The sequence below is a fragment of the Mustela lutreola genome, chromosome 2, assembly GCF_030435805.1.
Source record: "Mustela lutreola isolate mMusLut2 chromosome 2, mMusLut2.pri, whole genome shotgun sequence".
Taxonomy (NCBI): Eukaryota; Metazoa; Chordata; class Mammalia; order Carnivora; family Mustelidae; genus Mustela; species Mustela lutreola.
In genome coordinates this window covers 224,302,198-224,321,214 of record NC_081291.1, presented here as the reverse complement: position 1 = coordinate 224,321,214, position 19,017 = coordinate 224,302,198, and the positions used below count along the sequence as shown (strand labels likewise).

Here is a 19,017-nt window from a genome sequence, read left to right as displayed (position 1 = left end):
GCTCTCACTCACTCTCTCTCTGACAAATAAATAAATAAAATCTTTAAAAAAAAAAAAATAATAAAAAATAAAAAATTTAAAAAAAAAATAAATAAAAAAAAAAAAAAAAAAAAGAATACAAATGCCCTCTTTGGAAAAATGTCTATTCATGTCTTCTGCTCATTTTTTAATTAGATTATTCAACTTTGGGTGTTAAGTTTTGTAAGTTCTTCATATATCTTGGATAGTTGCCCTTTATCAGATATGTCATTTGCAAGTATCTTCTTCCATGCCATGGACTGCATTTTAGTTTTGGTGACTGTTTCCGTCACTGCGCGGAAGCTCTTTATTTTGCAGAGTCCCCATAGCTTATTTTTGCTTCTATTTCCCTTGCCTTAGAGACATTCCTAGAAAGAAGTTGTCACAACCAATTTAAGAGACATTACTGCTTGTGCTCTTTTCCAGGACTTTTATGGTTTCAGGTCTCACATTTAGATCTTTAACCCATCTTGAATTTATTTTTGTGTTTCGTGTAAGGAAGTGGTCCAGTTTCATTCTTTTGCCTATTGCTGTCCAGTTCTCCCAACACCATTTGCTGAAGAAACTCTTTCCCATTGTATATTCTTTCCTGCCTTGTCAAAGATTAATTTGACCATATAATCGTGGGTTCATTTCTGGGGTTTCTATTCTGTTCCACTGATCTATGTATGTATCTATTTTTGTGTCAATACCATACTGCTTTAATTAGGACAGTCTTGTAATATAACTGAGTACAGAACTGGGATGCCTCCAGCTTTGCTCTTATTCAAGACTGCTCTGGCTATTCCGAGTCTGCTGAGTTCTATACAAATTTTAGCATTGTTTGTTCTATCTCTGTAAAAATGCTGTTGGTATTCCAATAGGGATTGCATTAAGGCGTAAACTGCTTTGGGTAAAGAAAACATACAGACAGCCAACAAACACATGAAAAAATGATCAACATCACTCCTCATCCAAACTATACTGAAATGTCACCTCACACCTGCCAGAATAGGTAAGATCAACCACACAAGAAACTACAGCTGTTGGCAAGATGTGGAGAAAGGGGAATCCCTTGTACTGTTGACGATAAGGCAAACATGCAGCCACTGTGGAAAACAGTATGATGGAGGCTCCTCAAAGAAATTCAAATAGAACTACCCTATGATCCAGCAACAGCACTACTAGTGTTTACCCAAAGAATAAAAAAATACTAATTCAAAGGGATACATGCACCCGATGTTTATAGCAGCATTATATACATAGACAAATTACTGAAACAGCTCAAGTGGCCATTGACTAATGATGCATATAAAGAAGATGTGGTAGATTTACAATGGAATATCGAGTATGTACATTGAGTACAATGGAATACGAGCCATAAAAAGAATGAAATTTTGCCATTTGCAATGACACGGATAGAGCTAAAGAGTATAATACAAAGCAAAATAAGTCAGAGAAAAATACAATATAACTTCACTCACGTGGAGTTTAAAAAACAAAGCAAATGACCAAAGGGACACAAAAAGAGAGAGAGAGGCAAACCAAGAAAAGACTCTTTACTATAGAGAACAAACTGATGGTGACCAGAGGGAGGTGGGTGGGTGATGGAGGTTAGGAGTGCACTTGCAGTGATGACTACCAGGTGAGGCATTGAAGTAATCAACCACCACACAGTACACCTAAAACTATTATTATACTGTTGTTAAGTAACTAGAATGTAACTAAAAATTTTTTAAAAGAGGGGCGCCTGGGTGGCTCAGTGGTTTGGGCTGCTGCCTTCGGCTCGGGTCATGATCTCAGGGTCCTGGGATCGAGCCCCGCATGGGGCTCCCTGCTCCGCAGGAAGCCTGCTTCTCTCTCTCTCTCTCTCTCTCTCTCTCTCTGCCTGCCTCTCTGCCTACTTGTGATCTCTGTCTGTCAAATAAATAAATAAAATCTTAAAAAAAAATTTTTTTTTAAAGAATAAAAATGCAAAAATCCTCAACAAAATAATGACAAACTGAATCCAGCAGTATATAAAACGGATGACCCACCTTGACCAACTGGAATTTATCCAAGAAATGCAAGGTTGGTTCAACATACAAACATCAATTGGTATAATGCAGAACAGTAAGAAAATGAAGCACAAAAAAGACATTATCATCTCAACAGAAGCAGAAAAAGCATCTGACAAACCCACATTTTTATGATAAAAACACTCATTAGAATAAAAATAGAAGGGACCCTCCCCAAACTGACAAAGGACATCTCAAAAACCCACAGCTGACAACATACTTAATGGTGAAATACTGAAAACTTTTCCCCCCATGATCAGGACCAAGATTAGGATGATCACCCTTCCCAGAACAATGCAACATTGTAACACAGGTTATAATCAAGGCAATTACAAAAGAAACAGAAATGAAAGGCAACCATATTAGAAATATGAAGAAGGAAAATTATCTATTTATGCAGTTTATATGATGTCATGCATAGAAACTCCTCAGGAATCCACTAAAAACCTATTATAACTAATAAATTCCATACTCCTGGACTAGAAGACTTATATCATTAAGATGGCAACACTCTCAGGGCACCTGGGTGGCTCAGTGGGTTAAATAAAGCCTCTGCTTTCAGCTCAGGTCATGATCCCAGAGTCCTGGGATCAAGCCCTGCATTGGGCTCTCTGCTCGCCAGGGAGCCTGCTTCCCCTCCCTCTCTCTGCCTGCCTCTCTGCCTGCTTGTGATCTCTGTCTGTCAAATAAATAAATAAAATCTTAAAAAAAAAAAAAAAAAGATGGCAACACTCTCAAATTGATCTACATAGTCAATGCAATCCCTATCAAAATTCTAGCTGTCTTTCAGGGATGATAATCCTAAAAATCATAAACTGGAGGACTCACACTTCCCAATTTCAAGATTCACAATTCAGCAGGAAGACAAACAATCCAATAAAAAAAAAAAAACGGTCAAAAGATCTGAATAGACATTTCTCCAAAGACGACATGCAAATAGCCAGTAAGCACATAAAGAGGGGAGCAACAGCAGCCGTTATTAAGGAAATGCTAATACCACAATGAGATACCACTTCACATCCACTAGAATGGTTATAATCAAAAAACTGGAAAATGACAAGTGTGGGTGAAGGTACGAAGAAACTGGGACCCTCATACATTGTTGGTGAGAATGTAAAAAGGTGCAACATCTTTGGAAAACAGTTTGGCAGTTACTCAAAATGTTAAACATACAGTTATTATATGACCCCGAAATTCCACTCCTAAGTATATACACAAAAGAACTGAAAATATGTATGTACATAAACTTATATATGACTTTTCATAGCACATTATTCATAATAGCCAAAAAAGTAGAAACAATCCAAATGTCTACCTACTGATGAATGGAGAACTAAAATGTGATATCTACACAATGTGATACCATTCAGCCATTAAAATGAAGTGCTGATACACAACAGAACAGGGATGAACCCTGATAATATTGCACTAAGTAAAAGAATCCAGACATTTAAGGCCACATATTTATGATTCCATTTATATGAAATGTCCCTAATAGGCAAATCCTTAGAGACAGAAAGAAGATTAATGGTTGCCAGGGACTGGGACTGGGGCAGGAGGAACGGGGAGTCACTGTTAATAGGTATGAGGTTTCTCTTTAAGGTGATGAAAATATTCTGGAATTATATAGCAATAATTGTTACACGATCTTGTAAATAAACCAAATCCAATGAATCAGAAACTTTAAAAGGGTGAATTTTATGGCATGCAAATTATATCTCCCCCCCAAAAATTAAGTAAATTTAAAGAATTTTTAAAATAAAAGTGAAAACAAAATAGTTCTAGAAAAAAAAAATAGGGAGTATCTAGTACCAGCTGATCTGCAACAAATAAATTTCGAAAGAAGGGAAAGGTCAGAAATGTCAGAGAGCAATGAGAAGCAAAAAATGGACAAAGTTGTGAATAAATGTGAATGAACACTAATGGTACATTAAATAACAACACTGTTAATATTAATATTTCATTTAGTTTTAAAAAAGCTTATAGAATTGAAGTGCACAATAATAAGCACAATAAAGCTGGACAGGGGAATGGAGTTCAAGTATTCTATGACACTAGGCTCTCTGCATGCTCCAGAAGGCAGGTATAACTGCATTATCTGGGTAAGTTAATAACACATTATCTAATTTACATGGTAACCATGAAAGTAAAGAAAAATAAACTGTAACTGCCAACACAGTGAAGAGAGAAGAAAAGTAGAATGATTTTTAAAAATCATAATACTGTTTTAAAATAAGAAAAGAGAAAAATAAACACAGAACATGTGGGATAAGAAAAATAAATAAGAGTATAGAATTAAATAGATTACTAATTATACTCAACATAAATGAGTTCAATGTTAGAAGACAAAAATTATCAGACTAAATGAAAAACTAATTGATTGTTTTGCAAGATACATACCTAAAGTTTAAGAAAACAGTAAGGTTCAAAGTAAGATGATAAAAAACAAAGATATCATGCAACTATGAGCCTAAAGCAATCTGTAATGTCTATCTTTGCACTGGTATATGACACCATAGGCAAAGATTCATTACTAGAGATAAAGAAAACCACTGTTAATAACTAAAGTCTCAGTTCTTCAAGAAGACATAACAATTTTATATTCGCGTGACCTAATAGCATGGACTCAAAATATATACATAAAAATTGGCAGAACTTCAAAGAGAAATAAGACAAATCTATAATCATAATGAAATTGGGTAATTATCTCAGTAATTGATGTAACAACCAGACCCAAAAATACTAAGAAAACAGAGAGGTGACAAGTATGTTATAAGTTAGCTGAATGGAATGTATACAACACTGAACCTAATTCTTTTCAAGCACACAGGAATGTGTGAGAAAACTTGTAGTCCATATTCTGGGTCATAAAGCACATCAGCAAATTTCAAAGAATTATGAAGAGCAAGATTTGGGGGCAACACAACTGTGCTGGAAAAGAATAAGAAAATATGCATATGTTTGAAAAATTTTAATGTTCTTCTAAATTTAAATTTACATTTAAACATTTAAATTTAAAAAAATTTAAATGTTCTTCTAAATGACCTATAAATTTTAAAAATCTTACTGGAAATTAGAAAATATAACTGCCTTAGTCTCCTTGGGCTACTATACCAAAATACCATAGACTGAGGGGCTTAACCAACGGACATTTATTTCTCACAGTTCCAGGGGCTGGGAAGTCCGAGATCAGAATGCCAGCATGGCAGAGCTCTGGTCAGGGGCCTCTTCCTGGCTTGCGAATAGCTGTCTTCCCGCTGTATCCCCGCTGTATCCCCACGTGGCAAGGAGAAAGAGAAAAAAAGAGCAAGTTCTCTGGTCTCTTCTAATAAGGTACTAATCCTATCACACTCATGACCTCATCTAAACCTAATTATCTCCCAAAAGCTCCATCTCCAATACCATCATCCTGGGGGCTAGGGCTTCAACATATGAATTTGAGAGGGGCACAATTCAGTGTACAGTATATACTAAACAACAAGGAAAATACCTCAAATCAAATTCTGTATAATGCAGCAAAAGCATTATTTTATAAGGAAATGTATCACCTTAAATACACATATTAGTAGGAGGAAAAAGCTGCAAATTAATAAACCAAGTACTCATCTCAAATTGAAGACAAAACAGCTACGGAATAGGAAAATTATGTGGCAGTTTCATTCAGAGACCTGGATGCAAAAATCTCAAGCAAAATTAGTCACTGAAATCTAATTGATATATTCTAAGAACAAGCTAATATGTTATGTTTATACAGTGGTCGTCTTTGGGTGACAGAATTATAGATTTTTATTTTGCTTTTGATACCATTCTTTATTTCACAAATTTTCTAAATACTCTATGAATCAGGAAAAATATATTTTTTTAAGATTTTATTTATTTATCAGAGAGAGGGGGGGGGAGAGAGCGAGCACAGGCAGACAGAATGGCAGGCAGAGGCAGAGGGAGAAGCAGGCTCCCTGCCGAGCAAGGAGCCCGAAGCGGGACTCGATCCCAGGACGCTGGGATCATGACCTGAGCCGAAGGCAGCTGCTTAACCAACTGAGCCACCCAGGCGTCCCAGGAAAAATATTTTTAAATTAGTAATTTTTTGATCTCTCATACTTATGAAGTCAACTAGTTCATAAATGGCAAGAAGTAGCTCGGAAAAGCCATTTCATCTGAGTAATCACAAGACTACAAGACCTTGTGTGTCTCAGTGTCTCTATTTGGCTGAGAACAAAGAAGAAGGGTGGATAGGAGTAGGAGTGGATTCACAAAGACAGGGATGTGATAAGAGCAATTCGTAGGCTTTCTGCCCAGGCACTAAGGGAGCGATCTCATACACAAATGTGTCTATAAATAGAATCCATACTGCACTTCAATGAATAATTTAAAAGCACTTTGCAAACAGGGTTAAAAAAATAGGAACCTAAATGCTCAAAAATCAATAGTTCTGTCCTATCCCAACCTGGTGAGTTACACAAACAGATGTTTGAGCTTTATACCATTTTTTAAGAACAGTGGAAGCTGGGGGACGCCTGGGTGGCTCAGTCAGTTAAACATCCTACTGCTCTTGGTTTTGGCTCAGATTGTGATCTCAGGGCTGTGAGACTGAGCCCTGCACTGGGCTCTGCGGTCACCATTGAGTCGGCTTGAGCTTCTCTCCCTCTCCCTCTTCCCCTCCCCACACTTGCACAATCTCTCTGAAATAGACTAAATAAAGACAATCTTAAAAAAAGAAAGAAAGAAAAGAAACATTGGAACCTGGATGGTTAAGTATCAAAAGGTTTAACAACATCTACAAGCTCTGACCTATTAATTCTGCCTTTAGAAACTTACTCTTCATAAGTTATCAGTGATACACACAATGATTTTAGTATAGGTTATTGATTATTGATCAAAGCATTATTTATGATGATAAATATTTTAAAGCAGCATAAGTGTCTAGCTGTCAGGGAAGTGGTTCTGTCAACTGGGACACCCACTATAAAGTACGCAAACATTTAAAATAGTATTTTCAGGAGCGCCTGGGTGGCTCAGTTGTTAAGCGTCTGCCTTTGGCTCAGGTCATGATCCCAGGGTCCTGACATCAAGCCCCACGTGGGGCTCCCTGCCGAGCGGGGCTCCCTCCCTCCCTCCCTGCTTCTCTCGCTCCCTCTGCCTGTTGCTCCCCCTATTTGTACTCTGTGTCAAATAAAGAATCTTTAAATAAAATAAAATCATATTTTAAAAGAATATGATATGACACAAGAAGTTCTCACTATGTAGTACAAAGAAAGCTGTTCACAAAACATTACGGAATGAATCCCAACTTAGGATATGCATATTATACCACATACAAAGGTAGAAAACCACAATGGCTATTCTTTTTTTTTTTTTAAAGATTTTATTTATTTATCAGAGAGAGGGAGAGAGAGCGACCACAGGCAGTCAGAATGGCAGGCAGAAGCAGAGGGAGAAGCAGGCTCCCCGCCGAGCAAGGAGCCCGATGTGGGACTTGATCCCAGGACGCTGGGATCATGACCTGAGCCGAAGGCAGCTGCCCAACCAATTGAGCCACCCAGGCGTCCCCACAATGGCTATTCTTGTATGTATTGTTGTATGTATTCTTGTATATAAGATTATGAATGTTTATTTTGTCCTTTATACTCCTTGCTTGCTTCAATTTTTCTACACAAAACATTTGTGTCACTTTTAAAAATAGGAAAAACACTTTAAAAACTGATTATGTCAACTAGATTAAAATATCCTTCATCAGTGCAAATCTACTTCTACTGAGGGTAAATTGGAGGTCAGTAAAGAACTGATACATTCGTTTTCTATAACTATGTAATAAACTATCAGAAACTGAGCAACTTAAAATTTACATTTATTATCTCACGGATTCTGTGAATTAAAAGTCTGAGCAGGCTTACCTAGGTTCCCTGCCTAGGGTCTCACAAGGCTGCAGTCATGGTGCTGGCCAGGCTATGTTCTCATCAGAAGACTCAGCTGGGGAAGAATTCACTCCTAAGCTCCACTGGGTTATTGGCAGAGGTTGTTTCCTTGCCGTATAACCGAGGGCCCCTGCTTCTTACTGGCTATCGCTGAAGGCCACCCTCGGCTTCTAGAAATCACCTGAGGTTTTTGCCATGTGGGCTTCCCCCACATAGCTGCTTACGCAAGCCAGCAAAGAGAGCCTCTAAATGAGTTTCTAACAAAACGAAATTTCATATTAATGTAACATAATCAAGGAAGTGACACCCTATTACTTTTGCCCTATTCTATTGGTTAGAACAAGTCCTACTTCAATAGGAAAAGATTATACAAAGGTGTGAATCACGGGGATCATGGTGAGGCCATCTTCATACCGTCTGTTCACTATATCCGTCTCCCAAGGCAGAGCCCAGGCAAAGGAGGGAAACATGTGCTTGGATCTGAAGGTTCTTCTGATCCACTGACTACCCATAAACAAAACTGAACCCTGCTCTCTCTGCACCGCTGGGCAGAACAGGACTGTAAGATGTGAAGGGAGAGTCCGCCACGAGCCAGAGCTAACACAGAGGATTTAAGCAGGGAGGTGGGAACTGTGCCAGCCTTGAAGGACAGTTAAGACTTAGATCCCCAGAAAGGAATAAGAAAAGGAGGCTTTTTCTTTATAATAAGGAAAGGTAGAGAGACAAGAGGTGGGTCCTGAGGAGAGTAAGGAGGATGGTTTGTTTGGAACAAGTATAAACCAACACACTGTTAGTTTCACGTTGTAGTCAGTCCCCTGAGGACCAACATACCTGCAGACCTTGCACACCTGTAAGTCTTCAAACAAGACCTACAGAGGAACACGGGCTGAGTTTTGGCTAACTAGGCAGAACTGACATCAACCTCCATAGTTTGGTAAATATTACTACTATCTGTCCGAGCTTCTGGGACATGGAAGGCTCCACCTCCCTGCTCCATTTGAAACTGAGTATGGCTGGGATGACTCCTCCTGGCCAACGAAATGTGAGAAGAACGGAACTGCAACCCTTCAGAAGTGTAACTGCAGTGCTCGCTTCAGCAGCACATATACTAAGCGTAAGAAACTCCATGTTCCAAAAGGGTCCAGATCCAGAGCATTTAAGAATCAATTTTGCCAAACTTCCAAGGAACAAAAATCCCTCCCTTTCAGAAGCCAATACAGGGAAGACGAAGCATCACCATGATGCCACATTGGAATAAGGGCAATACAAGAAAAGATTATTAGTCAATACTTCTCATGAAAATATATGCCAAAACCGTAAATGAAATATTACCATATTGGATCCAATAATAATTTTTAAAATAGTCTGTCATGACATAGTACAGTTTATCCCAAGAAATCAATGATGGTTTAAAATTAAAAATTAAAATATTTCATTTCAGTCACAATTTATTTTATTCAAAGATTTTATTTATTTATTTGACAGAGAGAGAGAGAGAGGGAGAACACAAGCAGGGGTAGCAGCAGCAGAGGGAGAGAGAGAAGCAGGCTCCCAGCTGAGCAGGGAATCCAATGCAGGAGCCAATCCCAGGACCCCGGGATCATAACCTGAGCCGAAGGCAGACGCTTAATTTAATTGTCTGAGCCACCCAGGCACCCCCTCAGTCATAATTTAGAGAAAAAAACATAAAATCATCTAAATAGGTAAAGAAAATCATTTGTTAACATTCAAACTCTATTAATGTTTTTTTTTTAAATCTTTTACCGAACTATTAGCAGAGGAGACAGACCATCAAAACCTAATGAAAGGAATCTACTAAAAAACAATAGCAAACTTCGTATTTAAGGCTCTAAAAGTATTACCTTCAAAGTGTAAAACAGTATTAGCATAGCCTTATCAAAATTTCTATGCAACTTTGTCTAGTGTCCAAACAACAGAAACAAGACAAATGATAAGTAGGCTTAAAGGCTAGGAAGGAAGAAATGAGATCATCATCATTCACATGGAGAAGTCAGAGACAGATCCACAGATCTGTAAAGTTTTGTGTTTCAAAGGAAGCACTGCAGATCATTGGGGTAAGGTCGGTATTCAATGAATAGTGATAAAGCCGTACAACGGGTTATGCACTTGGAAAAGTTCTAAAATTGTATCTCTACCTCACACCTCACACAAAAAATAAGTCCCAAGTAGAATATAAAAAACAAATATCCAATTTTTTAAAGATGAGGATATCCTATAACTTTGGGGTAACAAAGAATTTCTTAAATAAAACTCAATAACCACAAACCGTAAAGAAAAGATTGATAAATCCAACTGCATTAAAATGAAATATCGGGGGCACCTGGGTGGCTCAGTGGGTTAAAGCCTCTGCCTTCGGCTCGGGTCATGATCCCAGGGTCCTGGGATCAAGCCCCGCATCGGGCTCTCTGCTCAGCAGGGAGCCTGCTTCTTCCTCTCTCTCTGCCTGCCTCTCTGCCTACTTGTGATCTCTGTCTGTCAAATAAATAAATAAAATCTTTAAAATGAAACATCGGTTCGTCAAAACAGCATTTTTAAACGGCTAAAAAAAAATAGGGCACAAATAGAATCCAGAATATATAAATGACTTCTAAAAAGCTATAAAAAGGACAACCCAGGTAACAAATGGACAAACAATACATGAAAACAATTTACAGAAGAGGAAACCCATGTGGCCATTAAATGGATAAAAAAAATCTTCACACTTACTAGTAAGTAACCTAAGTTGACTAACAACAATTAAAACATCTGAAGATACAAGAGACTAGAGAGGCTGTGAAGAAACAAACCCTTGGAAAATACTTTGACAACAGCTCTGAGGCAGGAATTGGCCCATTCTACGAGCCCCGCAATCGCACTGGTGCATGCAGACCTGAGAGTGCCCAGCACAGAAGAAAGGTGAGCCAGCAGGAAGCGGCAGTAAGCAAGGGCAGAGACTAAACAGGCTGCGAGGTTAAAGACTTCAGGTGAGAGTTAGGCCGGGTAAGAGTATCAAACGCCAGTCCTGCCAGGAGATGAAACTAAGGATGAGAACCAGGATCACCTGAGGCCACCTCCCCGCAACAGCAGCTAAATCATTTTGTGTTCTACTGCCTATCTGATCAGGTTATTTCCTCTTCAAACTTTGCAAGCTAAAACTTTTGAGAGCAGCCCCAATTTGTATCAGGTTCCCATGGCTGCTCTAACAGACATCCACAAATTTAGTGGCTTAACACAATAGAAATTAATTATCTTTCAGTCCTGGAGATCAGAATTCAGACACAAGGTCTTACTGGGCTAAAATCAAGGTGTAGACAAGGCTGTGTTCCCTTCTAGAGGCTCTGGTGAGTATCCATTTTCTCACCTTTTCCTGCTTCTAGAGGCTGCCCACATTCCTTGGCTTGTAACCCCTCCCATCTTCTAAGCCAACAGTGACAGGTGCTCTTCCTCATTTCCCATCACTCTGACACTAGCTCTTCAGCCTCCCTCTTCCATATTTAAGGACCATCATGATGAGTTTGGGCCCACCCAGGGAAATCCAGAATCTTGTTTTAAAATTGGCTGATTAGCAACTTTCATCCCAACTACTACCTTAAATTCTCTTTGCCCATTGAACATAACATATTCAGAGGTTCTGGGGATTTAGGATGTGGACAGCTTTGGGAGGCCATTTTTCTGCCTGCCACACCATCTCCAGTTGACTCTCCCCCACACCTCCTGAGTTCTAACACTTTCACAATGCCCTCCACACCCTCGCCAACACAAACTCTGTTCTCCAGTCACATCAACCCTCTGGTCTTTCTGTAATTAATTTTACACCCATCCATGCCCAAGTACAATTACAATTCACCCTTCAGGTCTCAACCCAAGGCCACCTCCTCTCGGAAGCCTTTCCTGAGTCCCAGCCTAAATGAATTACCTCGCTTCAACACACCAACGCAACTTTCTGTGTATCCCAATTGCAGCACTTAGTGTGGCCCCCTGTAACCATCACTGCACAAGTCCTTTTGTCAGTCCAAAGGGGAGTCCTTCCATGAAAACTACTGTGTCTCCTTCCCCCGTGAGTTTTCAAATCAGCACAGGGCCAGGCAAAGAGTGGGCACTCGGAGAGTATTTCTGAAGCTTGGAGGAGGCAGAAAGAAGCTGCCCGGGGTTTCCCTCAACAAAACAGGTTAGTCTTTCACAGAATAATAGGAGTTAAGTGTACAGCTGGTGGGGCCAAAGAATCAGCTCAGATGCCCAAAGCCAAACACCTTACAAATCACTGCTCAGTTTGATGCACAATTTACAATTACGTGGAAGAGTCGCGGTACCCATTATTTCTTATTACTAACCTGTGGGCCAATTCTAAAAGAACAAATAAAATTAACCTCAAGAGAATAAGGAATTTGTCTAAAGTGACTTACTAAGATGTCCTCAAAATTAAAGAAAAGAGAATAGATGGTGCTGCAACATGGCCAGAATGCCTGGCAACTGACAGCGGCCCAACAGCCCCACCACGCACACAGAGGGTTCCAGTCCTCTCTGGGAACGCTGGAAAGCACCCATGTGTGAGGGCACTACAACTGACCTTGTTGATGGAAAAACAAACCGCCTCTATGTACAAATATGTGTATGTATTACAACAAAGGGTACATTTTTAAGAGGGTGGTTGTTAAGAAACAGGATCGCACTTAATTTCAGTGGTTTGGTACTTGAGGTCCACACTCCAGCAAGAAAATTCCCACACGCTGAGAAGACTGGGGAGCGGGAAAGGGACTGTGGAGTCGACACCATTATCCACGTGACAAAGAGACAACACACGGCTTGAGTTTTTAAAAGATATGCTTCCATTCAGACTCTCAGAACCTCCGTGTTCGACTCTTCGACTTTTGTTTTTAATGTGTAAATTTTGAAAATGATTTTATTTTTTTATTTGAAATTCCATTAGTCAACCCACATTTGTTACCGGGGTTGTCCTTTTCATAGCTTTTTAGGGGTCACTTATATATCCCTCCGATGCGCTCGGCAACTCGCCAGCGCGAACAACGCGGGCGTAGGCCCAGACCGGTCCCGCCGGCCAGGAAGGTCGCGGATCGGCCGGAGGACGCGTTCAGCACCATGGACAGGGCGGCGCGACCGGCTGGCCGGAGTCGCGGCCACTAGGACCCTGAGCTCGGGGGGAGCCCGGCCGCCGCCCGGTCCCCCGTTTTCGTGGCAGTGCCTCGGATGGGGCTGATTCCAACACACAGAAGGTGTTTTTCCTTGTTTTGGCCCAAAGGACCAGCCTTCGCTAAAGGGATGAAGGATTCCCGTTGACCACGATCTGCTTCGGTGATCACCGCCACAGTGGAGCCCCGAGGTCTCCGGAAGCAGGAATGACTTCGCCAGGGACACGTGGCCGCCAGCCCGGGCACGGGCCCCACGGCCGGGAATGAAACCTCCCAACCGAAGCAGCCAGCCTTGAACGCGACCTCACAAGACCGCGGGCTCGCCGCCGCCCCCCAACAGGGAAAGACAACTTTCCTCAAACGTCTGGCAAAATGAGCCCACGTGCGGACACTTTCCCGTGGTCACCTCAACCCTGCGACCCCAACGGTGTGCGCCTCCCCAGCCCTGAGTGTCCGCAAAGACGTGCGGGAACGTGGCACCCGAGGTCCAGCAGCGTCAGGGAGCAGCACCGGCCACGGCGGCACCAGCCACAAGCCCGAGCCCCACACGGCGCCGGTGCGTCCCGCTCCAAGGCCCGCTCCTCCTCCGCCCGCCGGGCCTCGCCGGGACCGGGCGGCACCGAGCACCGGCCGAGGAAGCGGCCAAGCCCCGCGCGTCCCGGAGCACCTGCGGGGGCCGCGCGGCGTCCCGCACGAGCGACAGCCACAGCGCGGGCTCAGCGGCGCCGGAGGCCGTCCGTGGGCGGGGGCTCCGGCGGGGGTCCGAGTGCGGGCGCGGCCCGCAGCCAGCGGCTCCGGCTCCGGCGCGCCGCCCCTCCCCCGCCCGCGCCCCGGTCGCGCGAACAGACTCTTTGGCCCCAAACGCGTGTCTCTGAGACGAGGGAAGGAGACGCGCTGCTGCGGGGCAAGAAGGCCGGGGTCCCCTCCGCGGGGCCGACCCCACGCGCTTCCCCGGCCCGACCCGAGGCGCAGCACGCCGCCCCGAAGGCCCGGGCCCAGACGGACGGCGACGGCCCGCGCCCCGGGGCAGCCCGCACTGCGGGGTCCGCCCCCGTCCCGCCGGCGGGGCTCCGGCCGAGCCGCCCTCCCGCCGCCCCGGCAGGGTCGCGCGCGGTCCCCCACGCTCGCGGCGGCCGCGACCCATGGCCACGCCGCCTTGAGGACAGGCGGGAAGGGGAAGCCGACCCGAGCCGCGGAGGACGGGGCTGCGCGGACTCCCGGCTCGAGGCGCGACGGACACGCTCCAGCGCGGGACGACGGCGCGACAGGGGACCCCACGGCCGTCGCGGGGCGGGGCCGTCGCGGGCGGGACCCTCGCGGGGCGGGGCGGGACCCTCGCGGGGCGGCGGGCGAGAGCCGGCCCGCACACGTGCTCGCAGGGCCCGGAGGTCGCCGCCCCGCCCGCCCCGCCCCCGCCCCGCCGAGGCTCCCCCCCGCCGGCGCGACCCCGACCCCCCCGAGGCGCTCCCGAGGCGGCAGGTGTCCGCCGACCCCCGCCGACCCGCGCCCCCTCCGCCCCCCGCAGCGCCGCCCGCGCCGCCAACTTCGGAGCCGGGGGTCGGGGACGGCGCCCGCGGTTGACCCGCGAGCCCGCGCGGCCCCGGGGCGGAGGGCGGCCGAGACCCGGGCTCCCCCCCCCCCGGCCCCGCGACCCCGCCCCGCGGCCGCCGCCAACTTGCCGCGGCCCCAGCGGTCGCCCCCAGCGGTCGCCCCCCACCCCGCTCCGGAGCCCCGCGGGCAAAGTTAGCGGCCGCCGCCCGCCCCGGCCCGCGCCCTCGCTCGGGCGCCCGCTGCGACCTCCGGCCCTGCCCCGACCCCGACCCCGACCCCGGGCCCCGACCGCGGCGCGACCCCCCGGCCCCGGGCCAGGACCCCCGCCCCCGGCCCCGCGGGCGACCGCTCACCTGTCCGCGGAGGAGGGCGAACCCGCCGGCGGGCCGGGCCGGAGCCCGGGGTGGGGCCGGGCTGGGGGAGGGAGAGCGGCTGACGACGGGGCGGTCGAGGCGGCCGCGGGGCCCGAGGCGACCGAGTCGGAGGCGACTGAGGCGGCGGTAGCTGCTCCTCGCGCTCCAGCCAGGGCGCTGCGCGCGGCGCGGGCCCGCCCCCGCTGCGCTGCTGACCAATCCCGCGCCGCCCGCCGCCGCTGGCCCCGCCTCCCGCCCAAGGACTGGGCCTCGCGAAAGCGGGCGCGGCGGGCCAATCGAACGGAGGAACGGCGACGGATGAGGCCAATCGGAGCCCGAGAAGCTCTCTGGAAAGAAACCAATTAGCGTCGCGGGAAGGTGGGGGGCGGTGCTGAGGCGGGGCCAATGGTGATGGGGGCGTGACGGAAGTTAGGGCGGGGTCTTGGGTGTGCGAGTCACTGGTCGTGGGCGGGGCCACGAGCTTGTCACAGGGCAGGGGCGGTGCCAGGCTTGAGGGGAGCCCAAGGTGGGGCGGAGCCATAAGTAAAAGGGGCGGGGTCTCCGGTGAAAGGCTCATGGGGGCGGGGCCAGTGGGCGGGCCCCAGAACTGGGGCGAGACCACAAATGGGGTACGGCAAGAGGCTGGCGAGTAGCCGGCGGCGTGGCCTGGGGCGCTCCGTGATTCGTGGAGGCGAGGCGGGACCACTATGGGGCGGGGAGGGGGACGGGTCTCTGGCTAAGGGCGTGGCCTGGGGCGGTTTCTGGGCGTGGCAGAGGCGAGCCCAGGGGAGGGACGGGGATGTGGAGGGGAGAAGGGTAGGTCCCTGGAGCGTGGGGGGTGTGGTCTGGGCGGGGACTGTGAGGCTGGGGGCGGGGACAAAGGTGGGAGTGGGAAGGGCGGGTCCCTAGAGGGAAAGGGGTGGGGCGTTGGCCTGGGTGCGTCCGGGGGCTGAGGAAGGGGGAGCGGGGAGGGGAGGCGGGGAGGGGAGAGGGAAGGTGGGCGCGGTAACGTGCTGTGGGCGTGGCCTGGGGCGCGCACGGGTCACTAGCCCCGGGAACCGCCTGGTTGGTCTCGGGCGTGGGACCCGCCCAGTAGACCCGGACCGGGGCCTGCACCCTCCGCGGCCGGCGCCCTCCCCTTCCTCGCCCCGCAGGTCACAGCAGTTGGCGTAGCGGGCAGTCTCCGCGCCAGCGGGCCCGCTCCGGAGACCCCGCCCCTCTCGGGCGGCCGGCCCCGCCCAGGTCACCCCGCGGGGGGCGCGCCCGCCCAGCGTCCGTCCGGCTCCTCAGCAGGTGCCCCGGCTTTCCTGCCCGCCGCGGAAGCCGCGTGCTGCTCTGTGGGTCCGGACGCCCGGGAGCCGCTGACCTGTGCGCCAACGTTCGCAGGTGCTTGGGTCAACACACCTGCCCGCAGGTGACCCAGGAAGGTGACCAAGACCGCCTGAAGAGCTCCTGGGCTGTCCTCAGGGGACACAAGGCCTTCCCTGTTTCTGTTTTATTATCCTTTCTTCCGTACCTCCTGGCCTTCCTTGGGCTTTGCTTGTATTTAGGGTCACTTTGGAGCGACTGAACCCTGTGTCTCTTCTGTACATTTGGGGCCTATTCTTAGCAAAGATCGTTTCTTCCAGTGCGGCATCACACGGCACCAGACGGGTCACAGACAGCACGGTGACCTCCAACGGCCAGGAGTGACCCATGAGGCAGCCAGGCCTTCAGGGGTCCCGGGACTCCCTACCCCGCACCCCTCCGGAGGCCAGGGGAGGGAACTATGCCTCACTCAGCCTTCTTCGGCCTCCTTAGCACCAGGAGGGGTCAGCTGGCTGCCAGGGCAGACACTGGGATGGGCCTGGGAATGCAGCTGGGACACTGGGCGCTCCTATTGGTACTGTTTGCCCCAGGCCAGGGCAAGAGGCATTCCTCCGGCTTCTCCTCTGCGAACCCTACTCCTTCATGGGCCACTGGAGGCCTACCCACATATGACCGCTTCTTTTGTAGGATCTTCACCCCAGTACACAATGGACCCCTCAGGCATTCAGAGACAGGCAAGGCTCGGTGACACTCAGACACAGGGCAGCAGTCCATGCAGGCATGGGGGGTGCGGTCAGGAAGATCTGTGCCTCATTTGTCTTCCCATGTCACTTGTGTATTCTAAGACAGCCTTTTAAAAAGAAAGGGCCCCGACTTCAAGTTGAGGGACTGTGGGTAGGGTCCACCTAGAAGCGCAGTAGCACTGGGGACAGCAAGAATACAAACAGCATCTGGGTCATGAGCCCTTCCAAAGAAGGGGGTCAAAGAGGCAAGGGCCACCCCAGCAGTGTGGACAGCTGCTGTCACTTGGAGCGGAGAGACATGCTTAACCATGTGCTCCGGGAGGACAGCTCTGTGGGTAGGAAAGGGGATGCAGAGGGGCAGAGGGGAGTCCCTGGCTGGGTCTCACATTGGTGGAGGGGGGGGGGGGGATGGAGCACGGTGCTGGGAAGTGAGCAAGAGCATCCTGCAGGACGTGCACCCAGAGACCAGGGCTGCAAGGACTTATCACATCCTGACTACGCAGCTCTAGCTGGTCCCCTCACCTTGACTCTGTGGGCAGAGACCCAGGGTCCCCGCTCCCAAGGCCAGAGTGTGCAGTGGTGGGGGGAGCACGGGCAGAGCGCCCCAGTCCACCCCCGAGATTACAGGCTGCCAGCCTCCCACTTCCCCAGCCTCTCCAGGGGCTCTCGTCCCCTCAGCTGCCTTCCTTGCCTCCTGAAAGACACAGTTAGTCATTAGGGAATTAATGATAGTGTTTTCGGGACAGCATGTTGGACCCTAACAACTTTCAATTATTTCCAGTTCCTGCCAGCCCTGGGAGGAAGAAAGCAGCTCCTCACGAGCCCCCGCCCTTGACACACAAGACAATCCACGTCTGCCGGCGTGTTGTCATATGTCAGCAGGTCTCTGAGAGCCAAACAGCAGAGCCCCGCAGCTGGGCCAGCCGGAGCCGCCCTGTGCCCCCAACGGCTCCGAAGCAGGACCTGCCGGCCCCAAATTCCCCACACGCTGTGTGCCCTGCACTCCCCCCCTGTGCATGCGCCGCTCACCACCCTCCCAGCCGCTGTCACCACGGCCCTTCCCGTGAGAAGTGCACCCAGGGGCCCGCATTTATAAATAACCCCATGGTGTCTTGTTGGGAGATGCAGGGAGCAGGGAGACAAGGAGCCTTGTAATTATCATCTGCTGCAATGATGTCAGATCAAGCCCTGGGAAGCCTCCGAGGGCCCGGCCCTCCTGACTGTCACACACATCCCCACCAGCGGAGAGTCGGGGCTGGCCTCGCTATCTCTGGCCGCAGCATGGCGGGTGGGAGCTAACAGGGCTGGGAACCCGAGCTGCGCAGAAAGCAGCGGCCCAGTGGCCAACTGTGTCCGGGTCTGCGGGTGTGACCACACGTGGCACCCGGCAGCCGCAGCTACAGAGGCCCCCTCCCCTTCTCCGGGGAGAGAGGTCTGGAGCCCTGGACCTGGGTCTGGTGTGGAGGGTGGGGCATCTGCGGGCCTTCAGGGAGACTTGGCCTCCACCCCGAGCCTGCGTTCTGCAAAGAGAGCTCACATTGTCATCTCAGCCACCCCTTGCGCTCAGCCTAAAACACAAGGTCGCAGTTTACCTGGTGACAAGTCGGCGCCTAGAGAACCAGCGGTGTTGCTAAAACCCCCTTCACGAAACGCTGAGGCAGGCCCGCACCCCTGGGGGCACCCCAGGGCTGCCCCTGCCTTGTCAGAAAGCACGGCCCCGGGGACGCGGGGTTGGGTCAGCTGAGCTCGGAGATTCTGTGATAGCCACAGCAATGGAATGAAAACTGGAAAGCAAGTAAACCAGTCCAGGCAGCAGCTGCCCCGGCCAGGGAAGTAGGCCCACGGCTGCAGATGTAGGTTCCTCCCCTGTGACGCGGGGTCACCTGGCTCTGCACCTGGCCTTTCCCACCTGGTCGCTGAAGCACCTGATGGCTATTTCACTAGGC

The 19,017-nt window shown here is 49.0% G+C and overlaps 1 protein-coding gene across 15 annotated transcripts in view; it reads right to left on the bottom strand.

The window, feature by feature from the left end:
- The window catches only part of PCBP3 (poly(rC) binding protein 3), a 249,420-nt gene extending 234,205 nt beyond the window's left edge, over nucleotides 1-15,215 (bottom strand). For 7 of the 15 annotated variants that reach the window (XM_059164957.1, XM_059164966.1, XM_059164956.1 and 4 more), the window contains exon 1: nucleotides 15,021-15,207. The gene's annotated coding sequence lies outside the window, so the exon portion shown is untranslated. Of the gene's footprint in view, nucleotides 1-15,020 lie in introns of all 15 variants that reach the window. The other 8 variants (XM_059164964.1, XM_059164967.1, XM_059164965.1 and 5 more) reach the window with 5 other exon arrangements.
- Nucleotides 15,216-19,017: the final 3,802 nt, after the last annotated feature.